Genomic DNA, 23651 nt, shown 5'->3' with positions numbered 1-23651 from the left:
ATCACTTGCTTTCAATTATATTGTTTGTAAGAGCCTGCAAAATGTTAAACTTGGCATTGCTAACTCCAAGGTGCCTTGTAGCGCAGGAATGATTTATGCCCGTGGATTGCAGAGGTCTGAAAATAGGGCCTGAAGTTGCATTAATATGTACTGCGGTACACAGGCTCAATAGGGTTTGAGGGGGATGGAGTTCCATCCCTAACTCTCAGTTGTCTTGCTTTTGTCTCCGAGTCTGAGCAGCCATGGAATAATTAGACATTGCTCATTTGTCGTTTGTATCATTTCCCATCAGCGCATACCATCCTGTCCCACCAGCTCCCAGGAGTTTACGAGGAAACATGTAGTCTGTAAAGAGCCATCCCGCACACCTCTAGTTTCTGTCTTAATTTGAAGATATCCTCCATGTATTGGACTGGACAATAACGGACCATTGCTGCTAGGTTCTGATGGGGTAAGTGTGTGACTTTGACGTTAGGATGAGATCAGAAATGGAAGTGTCCAGCGAGACAGACAGCAGATCTTACAGATTCTGAGAAGGTGTTTCTTTTAGTAAGGTGAATGCCAGCTGTGCTGGACAAGCAGCATTTCTGAATGAATGGCAAACATTTTGGTCAATGCTTCCTCTGGGTTGATGCTTCTGATTCCAGCTGTAATGAGTGTGAGATGGTGGTGCTGAGAGATACCTTTCTTCAACCATTCCGAGTATGAGCTCTGATCAGATGAGTGGAAATCATATAATTGAATTTATGCATCTCTTGTCGACAGGGCTAGAGGTTGCAAACGCATAAACATGTGCTGTGGAAAGAGAAATCAAGGCTCTCGTACTGTCCAGAATACAAATGGGCGATGTAGGAATTGGGTAGTTTCTCTCCTCGTTGGATGGACTGGAGTAGACTGTTGATAAGACAGATGAAAAGATGATGGAGCCGCTATACTCAGGAAGGGACAGCCCCAGAGCCTTCTGTAATGAAATGTATGAAGATCAAACGTGATAGCTACAGGTTTACCTAAATATCGTGAGTTGCTAGCTTAGCTTATTTCTACCACAATATATTTGATAATCTTTATCTCGCTTTAAGCTGATGAGGCAGTTGGGTCCAGGGTACATTAGTGTTCTATAATAAAGGAATAGTTTAGGTTTTGCAGGTAGCTCTGGAGTTTCCCAAAGACATGCTAATTTAGAACTGTTCTGACGCTGTAGTTTAGTAGGTAGCTTGTCTCTTGGTGTTTACTGGACAAGATCTCAGGGACCAGCATCTCAGCAATAGTTGTACCTCTGTGTGATGGCTTCCATGTTGCTGTGGCGTAACAATATGGGACAGGTTGTATCAGTCACCAGCTGCCAATTTAAATACACACTGGGGAGAGTAATCTAATTTTCAGGGAGTATTAACTTAATTTTAATAAATGATGATGTTTAATTGTGACCTTTAAGTTATACTTTTTAGTGAAAAGCGTCTCATGTTTTTGCAACATGAATTGTTGAAAAGTCAAGATACTTTGGCTGATTTTTTTTTGATGAGAAAGATTGTCCCTGGGCTAACATCTGTTACCAATCTTCCTCTATTTGTGGAAGACTGTCCCTGAGCTAAACTCTATGCTAATCTTCGTCTGTTTTGTATGTGGGACTCCACCACAGCATGGCTTGATGAGCAGTCCATAGGTCAGCACTCAGGATCCAAACCTGTGAACCTCAGGCTGCTGAAGTGGAGTGAGCAAACCCAACCACTATGCCACCTGGCTGGCCCCCTAGGAAAATATTTTTAATGTAGTAGTAGTTTCTACCTGAATCCAGCCCATTCCATTTTAATCCAAACAGCAACCTAGTGAATCTCCCCTGATTACCTCCTTTATTTATTTATTTTAAAGATTTTATTTTTTTCCTTTTTCTCCCCAAAGCCTCCCGGTACATATTTGTATATTCATCATTCTGGGTCCTTCTAGTTGTGGCATGTGGGATGCTGCCTCAGCGTGGTTTGATGAGCAGTGCCATGTCCGTGCCCAGGATTTGAACCAACGAAACACTGGGCCGCCTGCAGCGGAGCATGTGAACTTAACCACTCGGCCACGGGGCCAGCCCCCTGATTACCTCCTTTAAACTCAATGAAAATGTAATCAAGGGAGGACAAAGCACAGTATGATGACAGTAGGAAGAAAATGTTCCTCTTACACATTTACAGTTAATTATACAGCAAGAAGAAGTTTGTGCCCACCAGCCCTACCTCAGCTTCTTAACCAGGCAAACTTCTACTTGTCCTTCACTACCCATTTGGAATGTTGCTTTTTTTCCTATGATCTTTTCCCAGCCTCCTGTATTACCTACAGGCAGAGCTGAGTGCTCTCTCAGTGCTTTGTCCATATTTTGTTAGCACCGCTATGTGTTTTAGAATTTATTTTTATATTTTCCTCCTTCCTGACTGTGAGTTCCTTGTGAACAGGGACTGTTCCTTATTCATTTCAGTATACCATTGTCTAATGATAAACTTAGTATTAGACCTAGAGTAGGTACTCAATAAATATTTAATGAAAAATGAGAATGATGAATGGGCACGCAAACAGACTCCAGAGATGGTCCATCCTCACTGTGTTGAAGTACCACTTTCTGCGCAGGGTGGTGATGGTCCATGTCCTCTGTGGATTGTCCTGTAGGTGCTCACCTGGGGTCCTGCAGTCCATTAGCTGCAGATCTCTTTGGGGACCTGCTTGTCCTCTACAGTGCTTTGTCTTTCAGGATAAGAGCCATGTCTGGGCTTATGGAAGAACTAACTCTCTATCTAAGGAAATTCGATAACCAAGTATTGTATGACAAGTGTACATCTCCAGGTAAATGCAAAATACCTTCAATGTAGGTGCAAATTCATGATAAGCATTATGGGTCAGAGATGTGTCAGTTCTTTGCACTTTTAGACTTATTTAGGAGATATTCTAAGAATTTGGTGTCAGCCGTGGCACTCTGAGGGTCAAGTCCACTAGTCAAGTATGTATTGGCTCTTGGGGACCTAGGTGATCAGGGGTTATTGGTAAAGGAACCTAGTCTGTGAAGTGCTGGCCCCTCCAGCTACTCTTATGTTTGAGAGTCTCTTAGAGTCCTTAGGACTTTCCTGGGTCTTGGTTTATTCTGGAGCACTCCTGAAAAACAGACTCTGATTCCCCATTGTTGTTGGATAATCTGCTACTAACCCAGGCCATTTCTGTGTTGTGAGTGTTTGTGCATATTTATCTGACTGTCTGAGTGTATGGGTGTTGGCTAGTCCGTCTGGGCTGCCGTAACAAAATGCCGTAGACCTCCTGGCTTCAACAACAGACGCTTACATCTCACAGTTCTGGAGCCTGGAAATCTAGGATCAGGTTGCCAGCGTGGTCCAATTCTTGGTAAAGATTTTTCTTCTGGTTCAGTCTTCTGGTGATATCCTCACATGGCAGACAGCAGAGAGAGGGCAAGTACTGTGTTTTTTCTTAAACGGGCACTAATCCCATTCATGAGGGCTCCACCTTCGTGTCCTAATTACTTCTTAAAGGCCCCACCTCCTAATACCATCATGTTGGGGGTTAGGATTTCAACATATGAATTTTGGGGAGACATAAATATTCAGCCCGTAAAAGGTAAGTCTTAAAGTTTCCCAATTAAACAGTATTCTGTAGGAAACTACAGGATGCAGCTCATCATAGTGATTAAGACCTCTTTTTCTGATGTAGCTGTACCATTTACATAACTTTCTAAGCCTCATTTTGCTCAGTTTCTGTGATACGGGGATCAAAATAGTACTTACCTTTAGGTCACTGCATGAGTTGGGCATTGCCCATCCCCAAGGAGCGTCATCCGTATTGTAGTCTCTGTGACTGGCACCCCGGAGTTTGAAGGGCATAATGTGTGCAGCCACTACCAGAAGACCTGCTTGGTTATGAGAATTAGTGAGTCCCTGCACACAGAATGCTTAGCATGGGGTTGGCATTCCGGATGTGCACGACAAATGGTGGCACTCATTGTTATAGGGAGGGGCACACTGTTTGTTTAAGAAGGCTGGATAGGATAAGAGTATGATATGGGCTAGAACAAATAGTATTTTAAAGTGCTGCTAATGGGTGAGTAAAGGATCGAAAATACGATCTATTCCACGAATTGTTGCTAGAGTCTGTGTTTAGAAGTCATCTTGTTTGTAGCAATCCCAGACCAGACTGTATAAATGTGTAATTGCAGCCACAGTTCATGTATTTGGAGGTGATTTCCGTCTCCAATCCTGCTTTCTGAAACGTCAATCTTTTAGGATATAACTTTTACTAGAAGTAAGGAAGTAAACCGTGGAGGCCTCTGAAATGGTGGTTTCAAAGACTTTATTGGGAAGACACGGAATTGACTTTCTGGGTTCTTCTAGAGTTTTAATGACTCTTAATAAACTTATAGTTCTTAAACAGCGTGGTCATCTTATTTCCTCATCCAAAACAGATTGGAGGAGCAAACTTGAAAGTGTGTGTGTGTGGAAAGCTACTATTATGAAGAGGCAGCGTGTGTGACACAGAGAAAACACAGCGACAGCAAGTGGAATGATCAAAAGCTTGATGTGGAGGGGTGAAAAAGGAAAATGAAAAAAAACCCTCCATACTGATGATTATTTCTGAGCCACTAAGAAATTATGTTCAATATTTTCTAGTTTAAAAGGAATTCTAAAATTCCCTCTCATTTTATGACCATTTATTGACTAAACATGATTTAAATAAAAAAAAATTGTAGCTAAGAGGAGGCAGCATGGTAAGATGAAAATGTGGGGCTTGGCACTAGAGTGGATTTACTTTCTGGAGTCACCTCTTACGCTGAAGTCTTGGGGGCAGGTGACTTTTGCTGTGAGCTTTGTTTTTCTTACCTTTCTTATCTATAAAGCAGGGGTGAAGCTTCCCACCCTGCAGGGCTGCTGTGAGGCTGGGATGACATCATCTGTGTAAAGTGCAGCCGGCAAGGGCCTGGCACCTTGCTGCCTCTCAATATATTACTTGGCTCCTTGGCTGTTTTGTGAAATTTGTTAATCTAAAACACCTCATTCTCAATGAGGTTTCAGTACCTTGTTATTTCTGTCATTGAAAATTAAACTGGTAATGCACATCTCAGACAATATCTTGTCATTGAACTCAGTAGTTATATACTTTGAATGCTCCAGATACTGCTAAAAGCCTGTAGGTGTGAGCCTGTAGTAAAGAGCTGGGGTGGTCTAAGAGTCTCAGAACTAATTGTTTTGTAGTTTTGTGAGGTTTCTGGAATGTTATGGCTCTCTAATATGAAGAAGGAAAGATAAATTTTATTTATTGCCGGTGCTACCGAAGTTAAGAAGACTGATCACATTCTTGTGTTAAATGCACTTTTAATATAGTTGAGATAATGGTTCTGGGCTGTGTTACAATTCACGTTTTTTTTCATTTACTCTTAGGTGCTTCTTGTCATTATTATATATCTTATTGATTTGGAGGATGTTCTAGAGACTTACACTATTGATTAGGCAGAGTGTTTCTATATTTTGTGATTTACCAGTTTTTGCTCCTTATATCATCATTACCACTAGGATCAAATTGAAAAGACCCACAGATCCTTTTCTATCATGGAATTTTTAGAGTCTTTTATGCCATGTACTGGATTAAAGAATTTTATGTGAGCTGCCTAATTCCTTTAAATTTATCTAAAATACGCCATCTGCTTTGTAACCTCAAGTGATCTTATGGTTTATTAGAGGTATTAAGCAAACATTTAATGTGTAAATATAATTTAATGAGCTTCCCACAGGTGTCTAATTAGGCTTTAATTTCTGCCACTAGAATTAAATCCAGTAAAATGTATATAGGTCTCTAAGTCATAGTAATCTCTCTCAATGTTAACTGGTCAAATGTGAATTTGTATTTTGGTTCAATATCAATTTTAATATCATTAAGTCTCTAATGGATTCTGATATCAGATCATTACATTGAAGAGATGATTCTTAAGCTTTTGGGGGTTATTTTATAAGCCAGAACTAAATCTGTTGTAAGTGCCAGAACTCCAGCTCAAACTACCTTAAAAAGAATTGATCAGCTCAAATAGCTTGGAAGAATATAGTGGGGTAGATCCCAGAATTGGAGCAAGAGATGCAAGAACTAGGGCCTTAATGAGTAGAACCAGGGACTCAATGATGGCAAAAATCTATCTCTGCTTATTTTTTTACCCTTGTTTCTATTTCTTTACATATTTGTTCTATTTTGGAAGGATTTTTCCATATGGCAGGGAAGAGCCATTGCAGCCCAAGCTTAGCAACTCCAGTGGAAAAACAGCTTCTTTCTCTTCACGTTCATTTGTCAGTGCCAGAGAAGACTCTCATTGGCCAGGCCTCAGTCGTGTGTCCATGGGGATGATGGGAAGTCTTGCTAGGCACAGGTAGGTTAACCTCAGTCACTCACTCTTGAATCCTACTGAAAAGTCGATGAGTGTTTTACACTTCTGCAGGAAAATCTCTGGGCACAAATGGATCTAAGTATTTGCATGTTATCTCAGGGAGTTAATTCAAGGTCTCTCCTTAGTGGTTTGTGGACTTCAAGTTAAGGGTCCCTGTGATAAAATGTTAAGGCAACACAATTCATAACTGAAATCAAATTTTGGCAAAAATGTTTTCACTTTCAAAATAGTAAACTGTTGTTATTTAGAAAAAGTGTGTGTGTGTGCGTGTGGATATATAGGTGTGTGGATGTGTGTACATTCATCCAATAGAATTCAAGGAAATAGCTCCTTGTAATACAAGAGAATGTAAAGACTTTAGTTATTTTGAGATCAACTTCACAAGCTTAAAATATCTTTAAGCTTTAATGACAAAGCAGCTTCCGAGAACGGTAAACACAGCTGATATCGGATGATTCCAAATATTACACTGATTATTCGATCTGCCACAAAGAAGACAAGAAGGCACTCTTGAGGGATCCTGATGTCTCTAATAAGTCAAGCTTTTCCATGAAAAATCAGAGCAGGATATAAGTGACTGGAGGAGATAGAAGAAAGTCGCTGAAAAGAAATGAGTCCCCCTGGACCACTGCAATGCCCCTGTAATTAGCTCATATCTTCCACTCTTGCTTTCTTTGTAGTTCTTTCCCATGGAACAGACAGAGCAATCATTTAAAATACAATCAAGCAGATCATGTCAGTAAAATTCATTGGCCAGGCCTTGTGCTAGAAATCTTTACCAGGACCTATGAGCCATGATCTGGCTCCTACTTCTTTCTCTACCTCATCATAGGCCGGTTTCCCCTTTGCCATTGGCTGGTCTTCTCTCCATTCCCCACCTGTGCTGAGCTCTCAGTGTTCTTAGGCCTCTGCCCACATTGCGCCTTATTCCTTGAATGTCTTCTCTCCCTTTTTTTCCCTAGCTCTCTCCTACTTATCCTTTAGGCCTTGGTTTGATGATCACTTCCTCAGAAAGGCCTTCTGGGCCTACGTCTCAATGAACTCCTCTTGTGTTCTTTCCCTGACAGCATTGTATGACCGCACATCGTGAGGATGGATCTATTCGTTTGCTTAACCTGTCTCTCCCTTGTGCATTGTAAGCGCTTTGCAGTCAGCGATCATGTCTGTTTTATTCACTTGGTGCCTAATACAGTGCTTCAGACATAATTCTTACTCAAGAAATGCTTTTGAGAAATCAGTGAAGAAAGGGAAAGAAGAGAGGAGATTGGAAACAGCAAGTGCTGACGACAAAGCTTGGAAATAGAGAGGGGGCAGTAAACGCCAGCAGACGTACTGATGGTGGAGTCAGAGAGAGAGACATGCAGAAGCCATGGAACAGCACTGCAACCTGGTGCCCGGGCTGTGTGACTTCAGGCCCGTGTACCTCCTGCTCAGCGTCCCCTGAGCGAGTCCGTGTGACATCCGGGAGGCCTGGCAATCGGCACAGCTTGGCAGCCTGGGGACCGGTTTGCACACTGCCTGTGAGTGACGAGCTAAGCCATTTGTGCCTGTGTTTCAACACTAGCTCCACCGGCAGATGTGGCTTCATTTGTAACACTGAGTTATCATTATTGAAATATTGGAAATTGCGTTGTACACTTTAGAAATATTTTCATTAAAAATAATTTAAAGGCAAAATCTGACCGTTTGCCTTCTTTTGGGAATATGTATAAAAAGGAGACTCGGTTGTAATTGGGATTTATAATCCTGGATACCCAATTTAGTAAACCTTTTTTTAATAAATTTCATTCCCCTGGCTTTTCAGTTAATATTTTGTGTTTCCTTATTTATGAATAGGATCACATTGTAATATGCTACATGTCTTTTTATCTTAGCTTTCTTTTTTTCTTTTTATAATCGGTGTGCTCTTGATTCAGGTATAGTTAGAGCAGAGCTCCTTCCCCCGTCCTGTTTTTTCTGTAGTACTTATGTGATTTTAGTATTTGTATTATCAGCCATGTGTGAATGCTTGACTTTTGAAACAGCATGTCTCCATCTAAGCAACATCTTTGGCGTCAAGATAGGAGTCCCCGGCTGCATCTGGGGCATTGGGCTGTGCTTAAAGATATTAAGAGCCCCCCAGCGGATAAGATCCCCCAATAAGAGAACCCAAAGTCACCACTCTCCTTCTCGGGTAATGGCTTCCACATCTTCTCACAGGATGCTGGTGTCACCGTAGTGGGAAATGGTCAAGTAAAAAGGTATGAAGAAAGATATGGCAATACAGAGAGGTGTTTTCCTAATATTAGTCTTTGTAGAAGTTTGCTCTGTGAACCAGATCTGTAGTGCTCTTTTTCTTGGAGCTTTGTGTAACCGGCTCCTTCTCATCTTTTAGATTTCAGTCTAAATATCAGCTCCTCAGAGAGGTTTTCTGGAGTAGGCCAGTTCACAAAGACTGGTTCAAACTTGAGACTGTCAAAAAAGGATTCTTCATCTTTGAGCAATGTTAGTTTTCTTTTGTACTGCTGTGAATCAGAAAATAAGCAATGCAAGGATGCACGTGAGTTTAACAATACAATGAATGTTGAGGACGGAGGCAGATCCCTGCCACCTCCTGTGTCCGCCCCAAGTTTAGTAGATTCTGCTGTGAAGGACCCTTCAGGTAAGAGGGACTTTTGCCTTTCAGTCCTTTTTAGGCTAGTGTGAGAGTGGGGCATATCAACTCGTGGGGTCTGCCTTATTAAAAGAATTTCATTTGAGCTGTGCCGCTCAGATATGGATACTGGTTCATGATGTCTTGCTGTGGCATTTTGACATTTTATTCTCTGCTGTGCCATCTGACCTTACAGGGTTTCAGTGTGTTGGGCCTGACTGTGATCTTCTAGACTTTTCCTAACCGTGCCTTTATTCTCTACCACAGTGCCATGTAATTTCCCTCATAACTCAAATAACACTCATTTATTTAATTTGTTTACTTGTTTCTTGACTGTCTTCCCTCCAGATGTTAACTCCAGCCGGGTGGCAATTATATCCCTTCTCTCAGGTGCGGCCTCAGTGCTGAGCAGAGTGACTGACACTTAAACACCTTGCGTTTCCTACTCCCATAATATCATGCTGACGATGCTCTCGTGGTTGGATGTATCATGATGTAGGATAGTTTTCTACATCACTCAGATGCCTTAGCAAGGCTTTATCCATGAGGTCTGGGGCCTGGGATCTGGGGTAAGGGAAGCTGGTATAAGGATACTATTACAAACATCCTTAGCATTTGGAAAACTGGGCACTTAAGAAGAACTTGTCAATGGCGGATGTCTTGTTATTTTTCCTCATTCCTGCAAATTTTATTACCTTTGAAATATACATTTTCCTAATTTGTGGTGATAATTTGGCTGATATTCTGAGCAATATAGCACTGTGTTCAGAGCACAGGCTCTGGAGTGAACTGCCTGTGATCCCTTCCTGGCTCAATCTCTTTTGAACTATGTGATTTTTGGTGATTTCTTAATATCTGATTACAGTTTCTTCATTTTTAAAGTGAAGCTAATAATAGAATGTATTTTAAACGGTTCTAGGAAAGATGAAATGAATTAATATAGTCAATGCATTTAGAACAGTATCTGGAAGAGAGTAAGCATTCAATGTTAGCCAAAGTAAATAAACAAATGAATATATTAGATAATTTGGGGGTAAAATTAAAGTTTACATTTGTTCTGTTTTTCCTTATGTATCCACTTGAAATTTTAAAAGATAAACTAATTTATTTGTAAAATTCTTTCTTAATAAAGCCAAGAGCTACCTCAGTCAATGATACAGATATTTTTAAAGTTGGGAGACATAACCCTGAGAAGGATGAAAAAGCTTGGCTCCTAGGTGTCTAAATTTACAAACGTCCACAGGAAGGAATTTTTAAAACACAGAAGTTCCTGAATGTACATCAAAGTGAGTGATATCTTTTAAAGTGTTCCCCCCTGGAGACTGCACACATTTTAATCCTGCTGCAATTGCCTAATACATGTTAGCATCTCCTGCTCTTTCAGACTCACCTTCAGAGCAAATTTACTATCTTTACAAGGACATCTGCCTTTTTATTTTGTAGTTAAATCTTGTTTTAGATTCAAGATAATATTACTCAATTTTATCATTCAGCTGATTTATTGGACTTGTCACCAAATAATTTTGGTTCTTTAAAAAAAAAATTCCACCCTCAAAGTATGAACATGTGGCCGTCTGAGAACAATCAAAAGAGTGTGATGTGTGCTTTGCTGATATTTTCAAAGGTGGAATTCCAAAAATGTTCTGAGTATATGGCACCATCATTGGAATAAGGTGCAGCTTTGCAGGGTTATCACTTTGAGGAGAACAACACCTATTTGAATGTATAAGTTCTACCAGTTATTATCTTTACAGCCAAAATTTAGACTCTCTAGAGGGTCTTGTTGATTCCTTGCTTTTAAGATACATAACAACTTTGAAGCCAAAATTCATTTGAATGTGTGAATTTTATTAGTTAAAAAAAACTCTAGCAATGCCAATGTACAATCTATTTTTGTCATCGCTGTGTCTTACCATTAAACGTTTATCATTCTAATCACACATATTTGAAATCTTCATTTCCATCATTAATGCTACCTTGATAAACCCACAACATGCACACAAGAGTGGCTTATGTTAAAAACATATAAATGCATTCAGTCATTGCTTTCCATCACAATGCATTCCTGAAAATGGTTCTATAAAGCAGATAATATTTTCCCCTAGGAACAATGTTTTTGAAGGTGGTGCTCCTAACCAATGACAGAAAATCGAATAAATCAGTGATGTAGCAATAACGCATTATAAATGCAAGCATATAACAGCCAAGCCCTTTGTAATAGTCTAAAATAATAAAAGTTGTATACTGAGTCTTATAAAATATCCATAAATATACTGGACATATTGATTATAGGGAGATATGAATGGACTGTAAAGTTTTCATATTGTGAAGAAAATCTCTATTGATGTGTAAATTTGACTGAAAACTAATGTCTGACCAAGAGTAAATGGTAGTTATTCATTTAATTATAATGGTCTTAAAAATTATATGGGATTTGGAGGGAGATGATTTGAGGGGCTCGTGTCTCTGAAACTGTCTAAGGGAATTTAAACATTATGCCTTTTCTCCCTTGATAGAAAAATGTATTGACCTTGCAGCCATCTCCTAACCTACTGTAGTAGGTTTTCAATACATTTGTTAATGAGCTTGACTGATTGATTGATTGATTCCTTCAAGAGATATATGTTGGATGTCTACTAGTTTCCAGGACCTGTTCTAGACATTGGGATATTAGAAGTCAGAAGTTGAGCAGGAATCAGTAAAGGAGGCTGAGAAGGAGTGGAAAGGAAAACCAGCTGAGTGTGGTGCTCTGGAAGTAAGTGAGGAAAATATTTCAAGGAAATCGGGCTGATTATTTGTGTCAGGTGATAGGAGGACTAAAAACTGACCATGAAATTTATCAAGGAGGAGGGGCATTTGTGACCTTGATAGGAGAAGTTTGGAGGGAATGAAAGCCTTATTGGAGAGAACGAGAGGCTACACATGGAGACAGGAGTTTAAACAACCTCTTTAAGGGGGTTTGCTCTAAGGGGTTGGAGAGAAACGAGATGACAGGAGATGAAGGTACTGGAGAATGGGTCAAGAAGGTTATTTTATTTTTTATAAAATGGGAGAAATCACAACATGTGTGTGAGTCTATGATAGTGATCTAGTAGAGGGGCAATATGCTGCTGTAAGAGTGAGGGGAGGAGGACTGGATTGATGTTCCTGAGTAGGTGTGAGGGGGTGGGATCTGGTGCACAGAGGGTTGATCTTAGCTGGGAGCACAGACGGTTCCATGTTATCAAGAAGGAAAGCAGAGTATGTATGTGGGCATAGATGCCAATAGGTAAGATGTAGCAGTGGGTATTATTATCCTTTTAAAAATAATTTTATGTGTTTGAAGGATTCAGTGTTGCTGCCCAGTATCGCAGCAGATAATGATCAGCTGAAAACAATATGTCACTCAACTTGGTGCTCTGTTGACAGTCATTAGAATGCTTCACTCTTCTTTGGAAACTTGTTAAAAGCACTTGAGAGCCACTCTTCAGGAGGTGCTTCAAGGTCTCTTTCCTGGAGCAGGTGTGGGACAGTTATGGGACAGCAGTGTGACTGAACTTGCCCTTCGCCTTCAATTTGACAAATCACTGAATGAATATATATGGACTGGGATCTGCTGGGTGTGGCTGTTAATTTGGGACCTTCAAATGCTCTCATGGGAGATGTGAGTATTGAGAAAAGGTGGCAAATAGCTGTATGAGATCCAAGTTCCTGGGTAGCCGACCAGTTCCTCTATCAGTTCTTCACGGCAGGTTGGTGATCCCCCTCTTTGCCACCCCCGAGTGATAGGAAGATTGCAGAGTACACGCATAAAAATGTAAGGCCTGTCTCTGGAGAGACATTACATATTGGGTTTCCATATGCTTATGTAAGTATATGCATTATGTTAAAGTATATACAAATGTTAAATATTTAGCATGCATCTACTGTATGCTAGGCAGGTGCCAAGCTCTGTGGTGATGTTACTTAATGTCAGATGGACATTCACTGCCTTGAATTAAAATGAGAAATATAGACATAAATGCTATGTTGCTTAGAAAAAGAAAAAAATCCCTGTGGACTGGAATAGATGCCGAGAACTCGGATGAGAAGTGTACACTTTGCACTGGGACTTCAAGCCAAGCCTTTGTGTTGGCACCTGAGATCAGAATGGGATGTATCTGCACCTTGCGAAATGTTTGGCACAAATTAAGCATTTAATAATGCCTGTTTAAGTTTGCTATATTATGTGTGTGAATATTCAAATCATTTCTTCACATTTCCTGAAAGTGGCAGAACAATGGAGAATCGGCATAAATATCTCTATATATGTAGTGAAGAATCCAGCTTTGCCAGCGTTATCCAGTCTTAATTGTTGGAAATCTAATTTTAGGCCTGAACTGGGTATCCTTTGAAGGATTTATGTTTTAGCAAAAGTGGCAGATTTCTGGAAAGGACTAAACAACCAAAGAAGAGATACTTTTGCTCATTCATCTTGATCTAAGTGGGAATATTTTCCCTGGAAAATCAAGGTTGCAATTGGGATTAACTATTCTTTAGAAAAAACAGTTGTCATGTTCAACAAGAAAGAAAAGGGAATACTTAAATGATTGTGGAAGAGAGGTAGAGAATAGACTAGTTTTTCAGTTGACCTTGAGGCCCTAGCACAAGGGTTGATAGTGGCTCCGTTTCAGCTTCCAATTATTCCTCAATTGCCAAAGGAGAATGTCTTACACGGGCTTGAGGCAAGCTCGCTCTTTCTTTTTCTAAATCAGCAGATTGCTCAGTGATGCCAACTGTTTTGTTTAGAAACTTCACTGTTCTTCAAATTGTAAAAGTATGCTTCTATTTTCCGAAGTAGAAACATATTTTATTTTCTATTTCATTTGATTTTGCAGTACAATTTTGATAACTTTGTGGCGGAGTTTGAAAATTTTGTGTTAGATTGTGATGTGTAAATGCCAGGAGATTTTGTTCAGAGTCCAATTTCCTATAGCTCATCACTTATTTCTAGAAAAAGCTTTCAATTCAGTCCATTAATTGAAATTCTTGAATAAAGTCCCCAAGAGTTTACTCTACTGGACAAGAGGTTAGAGACTATTTTGAAATGTGTTGAAATTTTATCCACTGAAAAAGCTAAGATTTGAATGTGAACTGAAACCAAGGGAGACTGTAATGTGAAGTGAAATGAGCAGTCACGGCAAGGCCTGCACGTCAGTATGTTTGGAGCACAATAGTCAGGCAGCCTTGTGAGAACTGATAATATTTAGGTAGCACATAACTCATAAAAGATAACATCTAAATGCCATCAGCTTAATTTAGAGTACAGGATGCAACGATGAGGGAGGTTTGTTGGATCTGTAGAAATATCTGTGGTTAAAGAACTCTGTTTAGGGAATAAAGCAAATGATGGTGGCAAGATGAATGATATTTGCATAAGCAAAAGCCTAATCAAATACATTATCTGCAGCTGTTGATCTCAAAAACCTGAAAATGTAGTGGACTTCACCTAACCTTCGATTTCAGTGACTCTTTAGCAATTACTTGTGTCTGCTCTGGGGTTTTAAAAGATCATTTAGATGCTTCTGTGAACCATATATGTTTAAAAGACTGGACCAGGTTAACAAGAATACAGAGTAGATTCAATTGACCTAAAGGAACTCATATCCGCCCCCGCTACCCCACTTCAACCCCCCCATGAGGTTACAGCTGAATTTAGACTTTAGTTAAGTCCTGCTGGTCTTCATATCCTGTTTGGCTCAACCTAAGGCTATCAATTGACAAAGTCAATTACCAAAATTAAAAAATCAGCATCGAGTCCTTGAGCACTGTGAGGGTTTTTCCATTTGGGGTAATGCTGGAAATCATAGTAGGTAGATGGTTCACAAAACTGAGGCTTAAAATAGCCTGGAAATTATGAGTAGCAGGTGAAGAGCAGCAATTCCCTTTGAAGCAACTAATCTTTCTATTTGCTTCTTTACTCAGATTACATTGGCTGTTGGTCCCCAGTCAATTATCAACCAGTTTTTTAAAAAGTGTATCTGTTCACTTTGTAGTAAGAGAATTTAATCATAGCCATCTGGCCTTCAGATATTAATAAAGGGGAATAGTTCTAGTGCTAAGCTTTGGTGTTAATTTGGTTTAACAGTTCTTAGGGTTGGTTTGAAATCCTATTTTGGCCTTGAGGAAATCTGTTGAACTTCAGATTTAAGAAGAAAACTTTAGAGGATTTTTTATTGCTACTGCTTCTCTTTTGGGTAAAGGGAAAGAAAAAGCAACAGTGATTTGTAAGAGTTTTTTTTTTTTTTTTTTTGACAAGAATAGATAGCAGGTGTTTCTTCAGGCCACATCAGTCTTTTTTTTTTTTTTCTCGGAATGCAAAATAATAATAAATCTGACATTCCTTGAGAGTATCTTAGGAAATAACTTCCAGATATCCAAAGGTATTTTTTGACTTCTAATTTTACACAAGGCTCTCTCCATCACTTCTAATTATTTACATGCAAGGTATTCCTGTGCCACTATCCTCCTCCGGAGGGAGAATTCTTACGGACCTTGAGTTCCTCACTCTTGACATGTTTTCTAACCCACTGCCGATGCCATTTTCTGTGGAGCAAGCAGTCTCTCTTTAGGGCTCTTTTCCCTGAGAGTCTTTCCTTCTACTCCTTTAGTGATATAGACCCATTGCAGGCTCCTGGCTCCAAGGTGTAGCTCATTCTGCCACAGCCTTGGCCGACCAGAGATCCAGGATCTTTGTCCTTGCTGGAGCAGAAGGACTGGGGGCACCATGAGAGGTGCTCCTGTACATGCTGCTCCCTCCTGGAAATTGCTCTTTTTAAATTTTCTGGCCAGTTACTTGAACTATTGTTTAGCTGGCTAATTCAATTTGCCTTATTTTTTTCCCTATTAAAGTTTTGAGATGTGTACATATTTACTGAATTGGGATGAAAAGAGGAACATGGAACTGTTGAATGATCATGAACAAAAAGGACTCATGAATAAAACAAATGGAATATGGAGTTCGAACTATGTTCTTTCCTTCCTTAATGATACTATTAATGGACTGTCTGAAACATCAATACTATCAACTTCTAGTTGCTCAAGTTGAAGAGTCATTCTTTTTTTTTTTTTTCGTATGAGGAAGATTAGCCCTGAGCTCACATGTGTTCCAGTCTTCCTCTACTTTGTATGCCGCAGCATGGCTGGTGAGTGGTGTAGGTCTGCGCCTGGGATCCGAACCCATGAACCCAGGCCGCCGAAGTGCAGCATGTTTCACTTAAGCACTGTGCTGCAGGGCCGGCCCTGAAGAGTCATTCTTGATTCTTCTTTTTCCTTTATTCCCCACAGCTAGGGCGACTATGTGATTTATTGTCCAAACTGGGATAATGTTGAGAGTAAAAGAGACACTAACTGTACAGGACATTGGGACAATAGAGAAATCAGTTCTGTCCCAGGCAAACAGGGAATGTATGATCACCCTATCCGTAGGTAAATCAGCAAGATTTGTTGGCTTTATCTTCAAAACATATGTTGAATATATTCATTTGTCTCCATCTCTACTGCCATCATCCATTCCAAGCGATCACCGTGTCTACTGTGTACTGTTGTAACAGCTCCTAATGGATCTGCTTTGATTCTTGCCCTCCTGTGATTCATTTTCTACACAGCGGCCAAAGTGATCTTTTATAAACAAATTGGATCACATAATTCCCTTGCTTCAAAATCTCCCAAGATTTCGCTGTGACCTTGGAAGAAAATTCTCCTAAACGCCTTACCTGTCTTGTGTAGGTCACCGCTTATCAGTATTCCTAGGACTCACTCTACTGGGCCTTCTTTCCAGCTCTTCAAATGCAGGGCTCAGGCCTGCTTCCGGGACTTTGCAACCGCTCTTCTCTCTGCCTGGAATGCTTGCCCCTCAGCTCTCACCTTTCTGACTCTTTCTTGTCATTGAGATCTCGGAAAATTGTTGCCTCCTCTGAGTACTCTAACTCATTCTAATGCTGTCTTCCCCCTTTCTCCAGTCACTCTGTCATATTATGTTTCTTGATAGTGCTTCTCAATATCTGAAATTATCATATGCTATTTTTTAAAGTTGTAAATTATGCATAACATAAAATTTACCATGTTAACCATTTTTAATTGTACAGTTCCATGACATTAAATACAGTCATATTGTACAATCATCACCACCATCCATCTCCAGAACTTCTTTCATCTTGCCAAACTGGAACTCTGTACCCATTAAACGATAACTCCCAATCCTCTCTTCCCCCAATCTCTGGCACCCACCATTCTACTTTCTGTCTCTGTGAGTTTGACTACTCGAAGTACCTATATAAGTGGAATCATACAGTACTTTGTGACTGGCTTATTTCACTTAGCATAATGTTTTCAAGGTTCACCTGTGTTGTAGCATAGTCAGAAATGCTTTCCTTTTTAAAGGCTGAATAATATCCCATTGCATGTGTTTATTCCACATTTTGTTTATCCTTTGTTTGTTGATGGACTCTTGGGCTACTTTCGCCTTTTACCTACTCTGAAGAACATTTCTATGGACTGTATGTATGTAGATATCTGTTCAAGTCTCTGCTTTCAAAGCTCTTGGGTATGTACTCAGAAATGGAATTGCTGGATCATATGGTAATTCCATGTTTAATTTTTCAGGAACCACCATACTGTTTCCCATAGTAGCTGCACCATTTTATATTCCCACCAGCAGTGAACAGGGTTTTAATTTCTGCACTTCCTCACCAACACTTATTTTCTGTGTGGGTTTTTTTTTTCTTTAACAATCATGCTAATGGATGTGAAGTGATATCTCATTGTAGTTTTGATTTGCATTTCCCTAATAATTAGTAATGTTGAGGATCTTTTTGTGTGCTTATTGTCAATTTGTATATCTATTTTGGAGAAGGGTCTATTTGGGTCCTTGGCCCATTTTTTAATCCATTGTTTGGGTTTTTTTGTTGTTGAGTTATTGGAGTTCTTTATATATTCTGGATATATTCCTTATCAGATATAAGGTTTGCAAATATTTTCTCCCATTCTATGAGTTGCCTTTTTACTCTGTTGATAGTGTCCTTTGATGCACAAAAGTTTTTAATTTTGAGGAAGTCTAAATGATCTATTTTTCCTTTTGTTGCCTGTGCTTTTGATATTATATCCAAGAAATAATTGCCAAACGCAATATCATGAAACTTCTCCCTATGTTTTCTTCGAAGAGTTTTATAGTTTTAGCTCTTAGGTTTTAGACCTTTGATCAGTTTTAAGTTAATTTTCGTATATGGTGTATGGTACCTGTTGTAATTTTAATTTCTGTCACTCTAATAAAACATAAGCTCAGTGAGATCATGGATCACACCTGTCTTGCTCTGCACTGTATCCCCCGTCTTTCCATCAGGGCTTGGCACGTAGTAATATGTGGAATGAAGGAACAGAAGGAGACATTCAAATGAAGTTTCTAAGGCAAATCAATGTTTAATTCTCAGACTCGTAAAATCTTGTGCCAGCATGAGAGTTTATTTGTTTAATTTGTGTTGGTCACCTTCTCGGTCGACTTTCTTTTGCTGCTCTTGCTTCTCTGGTGACCATACAACCTAGAAGTTATACTCCTGGAAGTATGGTTAATCAGACTTAATTTGTCCCAGTCCACTGAGACTAGGTTAAAACATAAAGTAAGTGACGTAACGTAACAAACATAACATTGAACAGTCTTCTTTTATCTGAAGAAGAAACAGGGGCACTGAGCTTCAGAATAGACCTAAGTTTTAGATTCTTTAATTTTCATTTAAGGTATCTTTTCACTTTAACTTTGGCTAGTTTCCTTATTTCACCTGGGGAAATCCAGTCCTATTTATGATTCTTAATATATCGTATGACCAATAATTGAGGAAATGGGCCTAGAAACTTCAGTGTTTTTCTTCTTAATAATTAGTTGAAAGGTAGAGAAGACTCTTTTTCCATTATCCCTCCTCTTACCTCCAGGAAGTGTGCATATACTATTTGTGAAAGAATCTGCTGATGGAGGTAGCGAGATCTGGTAAAAGGAAGAAAAATCATAGTTTCTTTGATGATAGACGTTGGAGGGACTGAGGCTGGATCTAGGGATGGGTCGCCTGGGATAGTAGAAGACAGCTTCTTCTCAGTCTGGTGTGGGGCGATCACACCCGTTGGCTGTGGAGTTGGGGGCACAGAGACCTGAACAGATGGCAAAGAGGGATTTGTCTTGGAGAAGGCTGATGAAAGAGGGGTCTGACAAGACCAATGACACTTGGACTTTTTAGTTCCAAGTGGGAGCAGCAACTGAGGAATTCCTTATGGATCCTAAAGCTTGAGGTCATGTGTGATGAATGCAGTTACTTCTGAGGCACTTCAAACAGGTTATATTTCTCTTTTTGAGGAAAGAAAGAGACTTGGATATTCATTTAATTCAAATCACCGGAAGAACTGAATTTGGAGTATACCCTCTGGTTCATGCGGCATGGGAACAACTACGGAATCAGGAAAGCCTTAGTAAATGTTTTAATTGATGTCAACATGTCTTGACTATAACTTTTCTCTCTCACTTTTTTTTTTTTAAACATGAGATTTGTTTTCTCAACTCTACAGATTATGGGTAAAAGAAAACGAAATAAATTCCCTGGGTGGGTTTTAGAGTGTTTCTCCAAGCTTGTGTCATTGAGACATATGTCTGCCATCTCGGCTGCCTCTTTGTCCAGTCTTCACCTCTAGGCATGAGTGTTTATGATGGGCTAAGCGTGAGGCCTGCTAATTAGGAAGGAAAAATTCAACAGAAGAAAGTGAACCACTGGTGGGAGAAACTTGCCTTTGACTATTCTCTTTTTTCCCTTTTTTTGGGAGCAGAATTTCTCCTCTCATAAAAATTATTGCAGATTCATGTCCAAACATTGCTCTCGGGTTTTGGCAAACATTTTCAACTGTGCATTGGTAAATATGCCAAGAGGCCTTTCCCACTTCTGGATCTGACTATGCACTGCTCTATTCTGGATCATTTGGGTTACGTCTCTACCTTTGTACTGTACTATGATAATTAGAGAAGAGCAAATGGAAAAATGCTAATGATTGTCATAATTGGATTCATTATTTAAACAAGTATTAGGTAAGCTGTTAGGTATTTAAGTATTAAGCATATAATTGGGAAGTGGTTTTGTGCCCTCGAAAAGCTTTCCGGTAAACTTGTATTTAAAAATTGTAGAAGGGAAAGAAATATAAAAAGGTGAGAGAAAATATTAGAAAAATGTAGTGCCGTTGCTAGATGATTTTGTCTCTTTGCGTACTTAGTACAGATTTTGATGAAAGGTTGGCCTTTTTGAAAATGTACTGTGTACTCATACTTAAGCCATAAATCTCTTGAATTTGGAGTTCAGCTTAAAAACACCCTGGGAATACTGATGCATCTCTTTTTGTACGTACCTTTTGAAACGCACACACTCAAGCACACACACAATGAGAATAAAACATTCTCCAAGTAACAGCAGTGTGGGAAGAATTCAAATTAGATGATAAAAATTTAAAAAGTCACATAAATGCTAAGGCTACTAATGTAATTTAAATGTTCTAGATATTTTCATGACAGAGAAAATCTGTTGAAACTCCAGTACACTAAAGACACTCCTACACTAGTTCCTCTGCGATCTCCTGGCCATTGCTACATAAAAAGTATATTTAAAACGTATAGGACATATTTCTCTGTATTATGCTAAAATTTTGAGAGACAAATCAAAGTTCTTAATGGCAGAATAAATTTTTATTTGCAGATGATGTACAAGTCTTTGTAGTCAACTGTGATTTGGATTTGCAGCTATAAAAATATTGTTCAGACTCAGATTAACAAAAATTCACCCTTATTTAATTGTATGTTGCTTTGATGGTAGGGAGGAGAGAGGCATTATTAAAAGATATACGTATTTCAAAAGATAAAACCTGCTGTTTTTGGCATGTACCCCAGAGAAATGTTTAATTGGACTTTGACTGGGGGGTGTCCAGTAGGCATTTTTCTACCTTCTGAAACTCCTTTACACCTGCAAGCTCTCTTCTGAGAACAGAAAGGTAGAAGGAAGAAGTGGTCACTGGCGTTGGGAAAGTTGTAGAAACCGTAACAGTTCATTGTCTACCCAAAGTGACAATTCAGATCAGATCATATCATAGTCATATCAGATCATAACAGATAGCTGTGCCTGTTTATAATCTACGTTAATTAAAAAAACCATAAAAAATAAATTCCTGGTGCCTGGAATTTAGAAGACAGTCAACAGATATTTACTGAGGCAACAGAGCCGACTAGTTAAGAGCCTCGATTCTGGAACCAGATTGTGAGAGTTTAAATTTCAGCTCTACCACTTACTGTGTATGATTTGAGGCAAGTTTCTTCTTTTGCTTTAGTTTTCTCATCTGTAAAATGAGGATAATAATAGCACCTACTCTCAGAGGGTTGTTGCACGGATTAAATGGAAAAAAGAATCACTGTAGAACATGGCGGACCCATAGTTGCTGTTATGTGTTAACTGTTCTTTTTCGTAAGTAAATGACACAGATTATTCTTAGAGGTTATATTTTAAAATTATATTGGATATTCTTAGGAATTCAATTGAAATGTTCTACTGTGGTGAGTTTGTGACTGGTTATTATTTTGATACATGATGTAATTGCTGTCTTTGCTTGATTTCATAGCCCACATCAGAAGACTCTGTGTGCTTAGGCATTTGGTTGCTCCCTGGAGACTGAGTCAGAAATCACTCTCCTTGGGAAATAATGTCTGAGCTTGATGAGCTTTGTGAAGGCAGGGCTGTGTCTTGTGTTGGGGCAGCCCTGGCAGCGCAGGCTGGAACCACGTTTGGCACACAGCTTCAACAAGCGCTGACCACGTGCTATGCCCTGTGCAACGAGAGAGAAACAAGATGTGATGTTTGTACAGTTTTGAAAAGAAGAGTTGTTTACTAATAAAGATGACAGGCAGCAGTGTGGAAGAGGAAGTGCCTCAGGCCAGAGGAGAAAATTGGAATCTCCTCTTGCTTCTCTTCCTAACTTGTTGAGGAAAAATCCTTTAACCTTTCTTAGACTCAGGTTTGTTTCCACCCATGAAATGAGAAAAGTAACGCGTGCTCTGCCTATATTACATGAATTTTTTAGATTATAAATTAACGTGACAATCATTGTGAAGGTAACTTGAAAAGTTAAAATGATTAAATAATTGCAAAGATATTATTATAATTCTGTAAATAGCGGTAATACTTAGAGGGAGGTTTAGAGCTCAGAGCACATAGGGCTTTTGTCAAAGCCTTGGAGGCTGCCTTCTCCTGAACGGGTGTATAGACTATTCTTCATGGACAGTAAGATAAAGTTAAGTTGAGACCATTTTTTTCTCTTCTGTCACCTTGTACGGTTTATAATAAAATATATGATGTGTGAATGTATGGTCATACAAAGTAGGAACCATTGTTTTATGAATTATGAAGCTGAAGGCCAGAGAAATTCAGAGATTTAATAGATCCACATTGAATAATGCATAGATTTTAGAATTTTGTAAAGTTCACATATGTGGCAAATCAAAGAAGCCATAACGGTAGCACACATTCTCCCCCCGTGTGTCTATTATTCCTTTTTCTACCTTTTCCTTCCCCTTCCTGCCTCGGGGCTAATTCAATCTAGTGCATGGTTATGTGATAGGAAAGAACTATTATAAGTAGGAAGGGTAGAATTTTGAGAAGGCCCAGAAGATTTCTACACTCTGGTGTACGTCCTTAAATAATTCCCTCCCTTCAAATGTGGGCCTCAACTGTGAATATAAGGGGCTATAGGAAAGGGAGATTATCTTTGGTAAGCCTGACCTCATCAGATGAATCTTTAAAAGGGACTACACTCTTCTTGGAGAATGAAATTCAGAGTGAGTGGGAATTTTTTTGACCCAAGGGAGAATCTCTGTTGCTTGCTTTGAAGAGGGAGAGCGCCACATGGCAAAGAATGTGACTGGCCTCTGGGAGCTGAGAGCAACCTCCAGCTGATAGCCAAGGAGGAATTACGGACCACGGTTGTTCAGCTGCTGGAGACTGAATTCTGAGACACCTACGTGGCCTGGGAGGAGGAGCTGAGCTCCAGATGAGAACTCAGCCTGGCTGCCACCTTGATTTTAGCCTGTGAGACCTGAGCAGTGAAACCAGAGTCCATGTGCTTGGATTTCTGACCTATCAAAGTAGGAGCTAATAAATTGGTATTGTTTTGAGCTGCCAAGTTTTTGGTAATTTGTAAGGCAGCAGTAGAAAATTAATGCAGGGAGATTAAGGGATTGGCTTTGCCATTAGCATGCTACTTGATACACTTTCTGTGAGCAGCTTCTTCTGAAAAAAGTGAGTAGATTGGACCATATTAACATGAATAGCCTAGATTTATTTTCAGACAGGAATACTGATTTTAGCTCCTAGATTTAGCAACAACATGCTGCTTAACCTTTGCCAAGCCACACTGCTGACACCAACCCCATAAACCTATCAGAAATAATACATAATTTAAAATTAATTGATAAGATATATTTTTATAAGCTTTGGCATTTTAAATTCATGCTCTTTTTTTCTTATGCCAGTTTACTACCAGCTCCTGTGACGAGGATGAAGGTGAGTGGTAGGTGATGAGAAATGC

The 23651-nt window shown here is 39.4% G+C and overlaps 1 protein-coding gene and 1 pseudogene across 2 annotated transcripts in view; both read left to right on the top strand.

Annotated features, from left to right (window-relative positions):
* The window catches only part of TAFA2 (TAFA chemokine like family member 2), a 417981-nt gene that overhangs the window by 85908 nt on the left and 308422 nt on the right, over positions 1-23651 (top strand). The gene's annotated exons all lie outside the window — the stretch shown is intronic.
* LOC139041543 (tigger transposable element-derived protein 1-like) overlaps positions 1-23651 on the top strand; it is a 47154-nt pseudogene that overhangs the window by 6525 nt on the left and 16978 nt on the right.

The sequence above is a fragment of the Equus asinus genome, chromosome 22 (genome assembly GCF_041296235.1).
Source record: "Equus asinus isolate D_3611 breed Donkey chromosome 22, EquAss-T2T_v2, whole genome shotgun sequence".
Classification (NCBI taxonomy): Eukaryota; Metazoa; Chordata; class Mammalia; order Perissodactyla; family Equidae; genus Equus; species Equus asinus.
Note: the sequence above shows the minus strand (reverse complement) of the source record. Positions and strands in the feature narration are given on the sequence as shown.